The following is a 10,682-nucleotide window of genomic DNA, read 5'->3' as shown; positions in this document are numbered from 1 at the left end:
TACACGCAGACGGAACCAGGACAATCTATAGATGACATTTGCACTGTGTTTGGACAATTTGTTCGCAGAAAATAACCGTTTTTGTCTATGAATACTTGAGAACATGGAAGGTATGAGATATACATTTTATGCGCAAATATTATAATACAAATCATTGTTAGTTTGGTGGATGCGTGAAAGAAAGAAAAGGAGTAGATTTTTGCAGACGTCCGGATATAAAGCGAGAACTGAGAATACGCATCTATAACATCTATTTTCTTTGTGTTAATGATATCGATGAACTAAACGGGGAAACTAAAATACAACTGTTTGCAGTATAATTCGAAGTATAGTCAAGTGCAGAGGCGTACTCACGGGGTGTCCACCGGGTGCGGACTCCTCGCAAAAGTTCCTAAGTGAACATACATTTGCAGACTTTCTCATTAAATGTAGTTATTAACAGGGAAAATATTGATGTATCATCAATATAAATCTGATCTTACACTTCATCTGTACTCTGTCTGTATCATGTTTTTGTGAAAAAGTAAGTGGAATATTTATCGTGTTTTCGAATGCAGAATAATAGTATATAGACATAGTGGCTTGTAGTATTGGAACCTTGCCCCCCGAAGCTTGGATCCCTTAGAAGAAAAAAAAATGCATGCGCGCCTGGTGAAATGGTTAACGAATTCAGTTCACTCGATGAATCGACAGATAGTAATACACATTTCGACAGATCGACAGCATTCGACAGATACAGACATATGAAAGTAGCACAAGAATTAGGCGAAAGTCCGTGCGTTTCCTCAATTCACGTAGGAAACAACAGAAAATATCAACTACCATAAAATAATCCGTATATATATTTAATTTATTTGGAATAAAATAAATATAGAAACAACCTGTTCATACATAACTACGGTAAGTGCGTTAATTGCTAACGTAAGAACAAATATGAAACAAGGCACAAAATAAAAAAGAAAAATAAAGTTAAAGGGAATAAATATTTAGGCTTGATTGTCATTCGTATTAAGAAGCTGGGTAATAAAATGTTAAAATCTACAGAAAATTATGAAATTAAATCAGGATTTGAAATAAAAGTCTATACATTGGAAGTAGGCCAGGGAGTTTGCAAGGCAGATGTGTGCGACACGCGTTACTTTATAGATTCCCTTCATTGAACTATAGTAAGCAGTACGAAGATGGTACTTTGCGTATAATCACAGGAAGGATTGAAGTTAATTACCATGGTAATATAATTATTTATTGATAAGTATTTCCATGTTAAATTATGAAAATTATAAGCACAAGGAGGGTGAAAAAGTAGTGTGACCGACTTAGCAATGACTGAAACATAAAATAGAAAAGCGAATAAAAACAAATGCCTTTTGAGTTATGTGGAATAAAGTTTCTTCTAGCCAGTAAGGAAGAATAGGATCTGGTGCATTCATTGAATACCTGAAAAAAATCGTTTATCAAAATAGAAGGAAACACACTTATCGTTGTGGCAACTACGAACTTCTGTTTACCTCAGCCCGCCTCAGCAAGTGCTTTCTATCCGGTCCGCGCTCCGTAACCAAACTCAACGCTGCCTGCTAGCGAAAATTTCATTCTTCAGTATCGTTGAGTTTATTGCAGAAAGCAATGGCAGATACGGCATCAGCACCTGCAGCCCCGGCACAGGCTTCTCCTAAGAAGTCTGCAAAGCCTAAGAAACCAAAAACAACACCTTCTCATCCAAGAACATCAGAAATGGTGAACAACGCCATCAAGAATTTGAAGGAAAGGGGAGGAAGTTCACTGCAAGCTATTAAGAAATACATCTCTCAGAACTACAAAGTGGATGCCGAGAAGCTTGCTCCATTTATCAAGAAATACTTGAGAAGTGCAGTTGCTTCTGGGTCTTTGGTTCAGACCAAGGGAAAAGGTGCATCTGGATCGTTTAAGCTTAGTGCTTCATCGCTGAAGGAGAAGCCTGAAGGTGGATCTTCAACCAAGGCGAAACGATCAGCATCAAAGGAGAAGAAGCCTGCGAAAAAGCCAGCAGCTAAACGTCCCAAGAAGACTGGTGAAAAGAAAAAGGCTGCTGCTCCCAAACCTAAGAAATCACCATCTAAAGTGAAGAAGGCAAAAACTCCCAAGAAGCCAAAGGCCCCGAAGCCAAAGAAGGCTACAGCAAAACCGAAAAGTGCTAAGAAGGCTGCACCAAAGAAGAAGTAAATGTGTCAGTAAATCATCTGACATTTTAAAACGGCTCTTTTTAGAGCCATCAAATACTTTGAGAAGAGTAAAATTGTGCTTTTCCTATCATTATCACATGTTCATTCATAGCAATGTATAGTATACACGCAAGGGACTTTGAGTTTTCTTTTTAACCGAAGCACTTCTTGATGTAAGTGCTTTATAACAGAGGGGAATTGAGGGTGGGGAAAGAAAGCTTTCACGGGTGTCAAGAATGGTGTACTCGAAAAAAAATGGGGAACACATTACGTAATGTCAATTTGTGATCACTTACTTTTTCCTTGTTCCTATCTTCAAGTAGCGAAACAGTACAGAAAACGCACTTAATGCATTTGTTAGAAAAACTTTTGCAGGCTGACTGGGTTCGATTCTCGGTGGGAGCTCAAATGTTTCGCATTGCACGTTAATAAGTAGGTCCACGTTTGAAACAGCCTTGCTGCTGAAAGGGACACTAAACTAAAATCAACTCTTTTCAAGGCTGGGGTGAAAGAAATGTTCGAACTTATTACAACTCGTGAAAGTGAAGTAGACTATGTTTCAATTTAACGTCGTACTATTATGATTTTTATGATAAAGGAGACGGGTGATTACGCCTAATGAATGATGGAAATACTGGTGTAATGAGAAAGTGTTAGGAAAAGGGAACACGCTAATAACCACGGATACCGTCTTATAATTCGTAATATTGCTATAAAGAAAAATAGTAACACCAGCAGAAATGTAGGTGTACAATTGAACTGATGTTAAGTACAAACAGACACTTAAAGAAAGTTTAGTTTAACGTTTGCATTCAACAGCAGCGACCTCTGACAAAATAATATTACTTTTGCTACCTTGGAAGAAGTACATATTTCGCCTGCGAGTTCTATCAGATTAATAACGTTGAGAAGGGCAAACAGTGGTTGAATCGAAGTTAAGTTATGCAACATATGGCAAAATCGAACCCTTGACCACATAAAACGAAGATAATCAATCGGTAAACATAGGGGAAAACTAAAGAATATACTTGAAAGATAGGATGATATACGAAACGACAGGAAAACGAAGGTAGATGTATTAACTATGCAACATACGGCGTGAGAATTTAAAAAAAAAAGATAACAAGTATGGACAAGATCCTTGTTAGGATAACAGCATCTCTAAGTAGTGTATTGGTCCTAAAAAGGACCGTTTTTGAACTCAGTGCCAGAACTTCAAACTTAAGCACGTTCCCCACGGATGCGGCGAGCAAGCTGAATGTCCTTAGGCATGATTGTGACTCTCTTTGCGTGAATAGCACACAAGTTGGTGTCTTCGAAAAGCCCTACAAGGTAAGCTTCACTTGCCTCCTGTAAAGCCATGACAGCTGAGCTTTGGAAGCGAAGATCTGTCTTGAAATCTTGTGCAATTTCTCGGACGAGTCGTTGGAAGGGCAGCTTGCGGATGAGCAATTCAGTGCTCTTCTGGTAACGACGAATTTCTCGGAGAGCCACAGTACCAGGCCTGTAACGATGGGGCTTTTTCACTCCACCGGTAGCTGGAGCACTCTTTCTTGCAGCTTTGGTGGCAAGCTGCTTTCGAGGAGCTTTGCCTCCAGTAGATTTCCTAGCTGTCTGCTTGGTACGTGCCATTGCAACTGTCACGACTTGTTTCAAATAATTGCGCGCTGAATGAAGTCAAGTTATATAAAGAGCAAAACCGTTAAATCAAGCTATTTCTCATTGGATAAAGTCAGTCGAAAAGGACAGTTCTCATTGGCTTAGACACGTTTTGTGTTTTTCCTCCGTGCTTTCCCTGCATGATCGAAGGAACAAAACCACGAGTCTTGGGCTGCTTGGGCTTGTATTTCTCGTGTGTGGTGAGCGAAGCAGTAACATATCGAAATGACAGGACGTGGAAAAGGAGGCAAGGGTCTTGGCAAAGGAGGTGCCAAGCGCCACCGTAAAGTTCTTCGTGACAACATCCAGGGTATCACCAAACCCGCTATTAGGCGTCTTGCTCGCCGTGGTGGTGTGAAGCGTATCTCTGGTCTCATTTATGAAGAGACCCGAGGAGTATTGAAAGTATTCCTGGAGAACGTAATCAGAGATGCTGTTACATACACAGAACACGCCAAGAGGAAGACAGTGACAGCTATGGATGTTGTGTATGCCTTGAAGAGGCAAGGAAGAACCCTGTACGGTTTCGGAGGTTAAGTTGGGGTTCCTCCTATTTTGGATATAAAATTGGCATAAACGGCTCTTTTCAGAGCCAACAAATTTATATAAAGGGAAAGATTTACTTTGTGCGATTTTCTGTTAGATTATAAGAATTCGTGTAACTACATTAAAGCCTTTTGATGCACACTAAATTACAGACGTAGAGAGATTAATTTGAGAAAATCATACGTTTTTTTTTACATTATGTACGTTCATGTATACGTATTCATATCATGTAGCAGTATTAATGCTGGAGAAGGGGTTCTGGTTGGAAATTGGCGATTTGTTGGAAGTAGCGAGCATGAGAGATGCGAAACGCAAGTCGGAATTTCTGTTCTGACAGTAGGATGTACGTATAGAGGCTTATACAACTTCTATACTGTGCTGTGAGGGGCGAATAATGCGTTAGAAACCTGAATCTTGTCCTTTATCTTGTTTACGTGGTCTTGGGTTCGATTTCTTTCTTTTGCGGTAGTGTCTATTGTGATTTACATGTAAATTAATGACACTTCGTAGCGGGTTACTAAAATAAAGAGTAATACAAATATGAGATGTAGGTTAATGCATTGTATACTTCACATTATTTACTAAAGAAAGGCAGTAGTTACAAGAAACCTAGGCTCGCTCGTTGGGCACAGTAGCAAATGAGTTCTGAGATCAGAGAATAAGAGTAGTTGCGTATTACAAACCATATACATATAACACATATCACACAAATATGAATATCGACCTTGCAAAGAATAAATCGTACTTAAGTGTGCATTTAATGTCATTACTATGTTGCAAAAGAAATTTAGGAAAGTTTTCTGATCCGCTCTGTTCATGATGTCATTGGGGCATAGTAATGAACAATAATAAATGTCGAGAACATATTGAACAGAGTAATTTCAGCCAAGCCAACGCAAGAGAGAAACATGAGTGCTTTAAGAATGTTGGAAATTCCTTTGTCTAGCATGAAGTACATGAGAATATGTGGTATGAGGTTTTCTTCCATTGCTGAGAATCTGGGCTCGACTGTCCTGTCCTCTGGGTAATATGAGCCCGATGTACGCAAATATCAAAAAAATGTAGCTAGCGACAATACAAAAGGTAATGATCTTATAATTAATAATGTAGTGGGAACTAAGCACATCGCTGTTTGGAGTATTCTAAAGTTAGTGTGACTTCCTATGGGCTTCAATTACGATCGACGACTACACATATACTAATTAATCGAATAGCAGCGAGAATTTCGAATGAAACTAAGCAACTATCTCAGACACTTTTGATGAGTCTGTATATCGAAAACAATTCATTTCAATCGTAAATCTCCTCTATAAAGGGGTTTGTGGCCCTCATAAGGGCCGATTTGTATGAGATATAGGTCTTACATTTATGCCTTCTTCTCAGTTTTCTTGGGCAGAAGTACAGCTTGAATGTTGGGCAAAACACCACCCTGAGCGATTGTAACTCCAGACAACAACTTGTTTAATTCCTCGTCGTTACGGATAGCTAACTGCAGATGACGTGGAATAATCCTAGTCTTCTTGTTGTCACGAGCAGCGTTGCCTGCCAACTCAAGAACTTCAGCTGCCAGGTATTCCATGACTGCAGCCAAATACACGGGAGCGCCAGCACCAACTCGTTCGGCATAGTTACCCTTTCGCAAAAGACGATGGATTCTGCCTACTGGGAATTGAAGGCCAGCCCTGCTGGAGCGGGACTTGCTCTTTCCCTTGACTTTTCCACCTTTGCCGCGACCAGACATTGTTCAATATTCTTTCGTAATAAGATGAGAGGAAAAATTGCGGCCTCCCATGAATCAAGTCAGTTTTGTTACTACTTCAAGCGTGCACCCGAGTGCATCAAATGAAAAGCAAGGCAGTTGGCGCGAATTGAAACACGTACTGTAATTTAAATGAAGTCGATAAATCGGCGGACACATCTGATCTCATCTGATGATCTCCATGTGCGTAGAAGATCTGAGATTCGAGGTGGCAGCAGAGAAGAGCTATGTGCGTCATTATGAACATTGAAGCCGAGAGAAGAAGAGAAAACACCGTGACACACCAGTAAACCTTGCGGTGTTAACTGAGGTGTGCTCATCAACAGGAGAGAGATCTCAGTGCTGAGATACACAACGACTCTGCAAAGAGTCTTCTTAGAGAAGAGTGTGCTTACTTTATTTTTAATAAAGAAAAACTCACACCACACTTACACACACCGCTTCCTGTGGAAATAGGCATTGCTTTTCGTCGGCTAGACCCCCTATTGTGAGTCAAGCTTCGCGCTGGCCATATAGGTTGTACAGCCTTTGGCGACAGTCGGCTGACGAGAACCCAATACTATCTCCTCGGGATAGCATTAGAGAAGCAAAAAACACTAAAAAATTAGTAACTAAAAGGCCCTTTCAAGGACCATTTTACCCAACCCGTGACATAGTGACGTTTAGTGTACCCAACAAGTGTGGCCCTTATCAGGACCAAGTGTTTAGTGACAATAAATAGAAGTGATAAGTGATACTAACAATGCCGCGCCCAAGAAAGAAGACTCCAACAAGGAAGGAACCCACTGTGCGTGACCACACGGAGCAAATAGAAGTTGATCCCTACGAGAAAGCCGACCTAGACATCGCCCAACTACTCGGCATAAACTTAACGCTTGCCAGCATAAGCAGCAGATGCAACTCAACCAGGGACATCAAGGACCTAGTAGCAGAGAAGATGGACCTTGCAGGCATACACTTCAAGAAGACTGGACACAGAGAAGTTACTATTGCATTCCCCAACCTTGTTACTAGGGACTTGTTCAGGCGACTCTTCAAACCAAGTGAATTCGGCACCCAGGCTCACTTCAAGACCTTGTTTGAAGAAGCCTACAGCATAGAAGAAGACTCCCACCAAGAGCAGACTACAGACCAACAGAAGAAACAGTCTCCAGAAATAAATGAAACACCCGAAGGCGAGAAATCCACACTTAGAGATTCCAATGTACATGAAGCTCCAGAAGAAGCAGACGGCTTCACGGTTGTGAAGCCAAGAAGACAAAAGAAAGAAACCACCCAAGAAGATAAACAACTGCACGGCGGCCCTTTCCAGGACCACACATACAGAGAACGACCAACCAACGCAAGATCAGACCGGGACCACTCTTCACCCCTGCAAACCATTGAAGCAAACAAAGAGACATCCTCAGCTGTTCAAGAATCCAAAAAGAAGAAACAAACCAGAAGAAATGACTCCACCTTCACCTGTGTTGTAAAAGGCGTACCCACCAACCTAGAAATACAGGATATTAAAGCAGAACTCAAGAGACAAAAACTAAACATCCGTAATGTGACCAGAATCAGAACAGATAAAGGACCAACCCCACTACTTAGGATTTTTTCTGACAACCCACAGCAAGTAAATCATCTGCTACAAACCGGTGTAAGTTTATACCAGAAAAACTACCTTGTAGAAACTTCCAGGACGCTCCCTAGGCCAATGCCATGCCATAACTGCTACCAGTACGGACATTTCAAGTACTGGTGCAAAGTAGAGAGAGTTTGCAACCGATGCGGAAAACAACACAAAGAAGAATGTAAGGTACAACGAAAGAATATCTTTTGTGCCACATGCATCAGCGACTCACACCGTACTGGTGGCAGTGGCTGCCCAAAGAGACCAAAGCTGAACCAACCAAGAAGACCACCTCCACTTATTACAATAGAAGACGAACCAAACCTAACAGGCTCTTTTCAGGACCAGCACTCAGCAGATACATCCGAACGCATCATAGCAGATACATCCGACCCCACCATAGATGAAACTCTGGACAATAGAATGAAGAAATGGATAAAAGAAGAAATTGAAATAGCCACAAATAAAATAGTAACGTGGATATCATACATTCTCACTTCAACTGCAAGCCAACAACAGCACAAAAACCTCACCATAGCTATGCAAGCAGCATCAAGAAAAATATTCGGAAACTCAATAAACGCTATCACAACTACATCAGGAAAAATTTACATCAGCAGGACATTCGCAGATACTGTGAAGAGACCCCCAACAACAGACGGCCAACCAACAAAGCAAAAGGAGCAGTGCGGGGATACAGTGAGCAGGGGTAATCAACGCAACTGTGACTGATGCAAACCGATGACGACCTGGCGTGTCCATGGACAATGAGTACAGATATGCATGCTTAAAAAAATAACAGATGTCCCACTAACAATACATCTCCCCATTACAGACAACACAGATTAATAGTAAAATTAACAGATTAAAGTTAGGAATTAATAGACAATAACAAATAATTTATTTATTACTACAGACGTGTTTACATGGATTTTTGCCACCCCTTTACAGTGTGGTTTTGCCATGTAAATTGACTATTGCATGCAGCATGACCGATTGGGGGTTTTTTCCTGGCTTCCAGGTTTTTTATCCCTCTATCAAATCTCAAAATGTGAAAAAACTTCTCGTGCTTTCCTATCTTCTTTTTCTTACCCTTCTTTCTTCCTATTTACACAACTCAGATTCGCGTGTAAATGTCTCGAAAAAGATAGAAACCGCGGTACACACCTACCGACACATGCTTTAGGTTTACTAACGCATGCAGGAGAAGCACGTAGATTTAGGTTGGTGCTTCACTCACGGGGCGAGCTTTCTTGCTAAGGGGCCCTCTGTATTCTAGCTTTTCTGTTTCTGTTTCTGCGGACACATCTAATTTTGCTGAACGAGTGAGTCATCATGCCACCAAAAACTAGCGGAAAGGCTGCAAAGAAGGCTGGTAAAGCCCAAAAGAATATCTCCAAGGGAGATAAGAAGAAGAAGAGGAGGAGGAAGGAGAGCTATGCCATTTACATCTACAAAGTTTTGAAGCAAGTGCATCCTGACACTGGCATATCTAGCAAAGCTATGAGTATCATGAACAGCTTTGTTAATGACATCTTCGAGCGTATTGCTGCTGAAGCTTCTCGTTTGGCCCATTACAATAAGCGGTCAACTATCACCAGCCGGGAAATCCAAACAGCTGTGCGCCTTCTTTTGCCTGGTGAACTTGCCAAGCACGCTGTAAGTGAGGGTACGAAGGCTGTTACCAAGTACACAAGCTCTAAGTAAAAATCTTCTTCAAGATTTTTCATTTCAAACGGTCCTTGTCAGGACCAACACATTATTCGAAAGAGTTAAATCACGAAATTTGCTTCATTCTGTTATGTAGAAACACGTTGAAATCCAATTTCTATATGCTGTTAGTAAAAAAGTAAAGCACATAGCGGAGATGTGTCGTGCTTGTATACGAAAGGCATTTACTCGCCGGAGATCTACACTTAGTCATAATAATTTACTTTTAAAAAGTGGTAATACATTCCGTGTTAAGTATAGTAGTAGGTGCACACGGATCGGAAATCAGGTTATTTTAATGTGCCGTGCAAATAAACAGGCTGTTAGTGTAAGAAATAGTGGGTATAACGCTTAGAATATCGATTAATCGCTATGAAATAATGTTGATAAATTATCTCTTGAAAGTACTATAAAATTAATGTTTCTAGTATTTTCGTACTTGAAGGATAATGAAATTTGAAAAAGAGATGCCAACAGCACCTGGTGTTCCCAGGCGGTCACCCATCCAAGTACTGACCAGGCCCGATGCTGCTTGACTTCGGTGATCGGACGAGAACCGGTATATTCAGCATGGTATGGCCGTTGGCGAATGCATATGGCTTCGAGTGAGTTATTGTAGCTACGTAGGTTTGTCGGTGAATACTCAAAAAGACCAGCGCGTGGAAAGCGTTGCTAATTGTTTTAAGTAATGCATGATTACGAAATTATCGTGGTGAACGATGTGAGAATATTCGTCTTTGTGAAAAACAAAATTAGAAAAAGTATACCAACAGCACCTGGTGTTCCCAGGCGGTCACCCATCCAAGTACTGACCAGGCCCGATGCTGCTTGACTTCGGTGATCGGACGAGAACCGGTATATTCAGCATGGTATGGCCGTTGGCAACTACCTTTTCTTCAATGTCCTGTTAAGGAAGTATGTTTTAAGTAAGAATTGACATTATTAACTATAAAGGCAAGCATATTAACGTCGTTAACATTACTTGGAATATACTAATATTCGAATAAATATTTGAATGTTCGAATGATGAGTGATTCGGATGTTCATAGTGCCACTGTGTCCTATCGAGTTTACTATCACGAACCACGTATGAAATTGTATATAAATAAATAAAAATAAATCCTTTATTAAGTATTGATTACAGGAAAAAGGCAAACTTACATTCTTTAATGTACACAATGAAATGTATGAAAGA

The 10,682-nt window shown here is 40.6% G+C and overlaps 2 non-coding genes across 2 annotated transcripts; both read right to left on the bottom strand.

Moving 5' to 3' along the window:
- Nucleotides 1–9,955: 9,955 nt before the first annotated feature.
- On the bottom strand, nt 9,956–10,074 carry LOC145678103 (5S ribosomal RNA). Its single transcript, XR_014130224.1, has one exon. It is a non-coding gene; the product is annotated as a 5S ribosomal RNA (ribosomal RNA).
- A 177-nt stretch (nt 10,075–10,251) lies between these two features.
- LOC145678104 (5S ribosomal RNA) lies at nt 10,252–10,370 on the bottom strand. The gene has a single exon (XR_014130225.1). It is a non-coding gene; the product is annotated as a 5S ribosomal RNA (ribosomal RNA).
- Between the last annotated feature and the right edge of the window lie 312 nt (nt 10,371–10,682).

Source organism: Thermobia domestica, unplaced genomic scaffold (genome assembly GCF_964235325.1).
Source record: "Thermobia domestica unplaced genomic scaffold, izTheDome1.hap1.1 HAP1_SCAFFOLD_1869, whole genome shotgun sequence".
Classification (NCBI taxonomy): Eukaryota; Metazoa; Arthropoda; class Insecta; order Zygentoma; family Lepismatidae; genus Thermobia; species Thermobia domestica.
The sequence above is the reverse complement of the archived record's forward strand: the minus strand, read 5'-3'. Positions and strand labels throughout refer to the sequence as shown.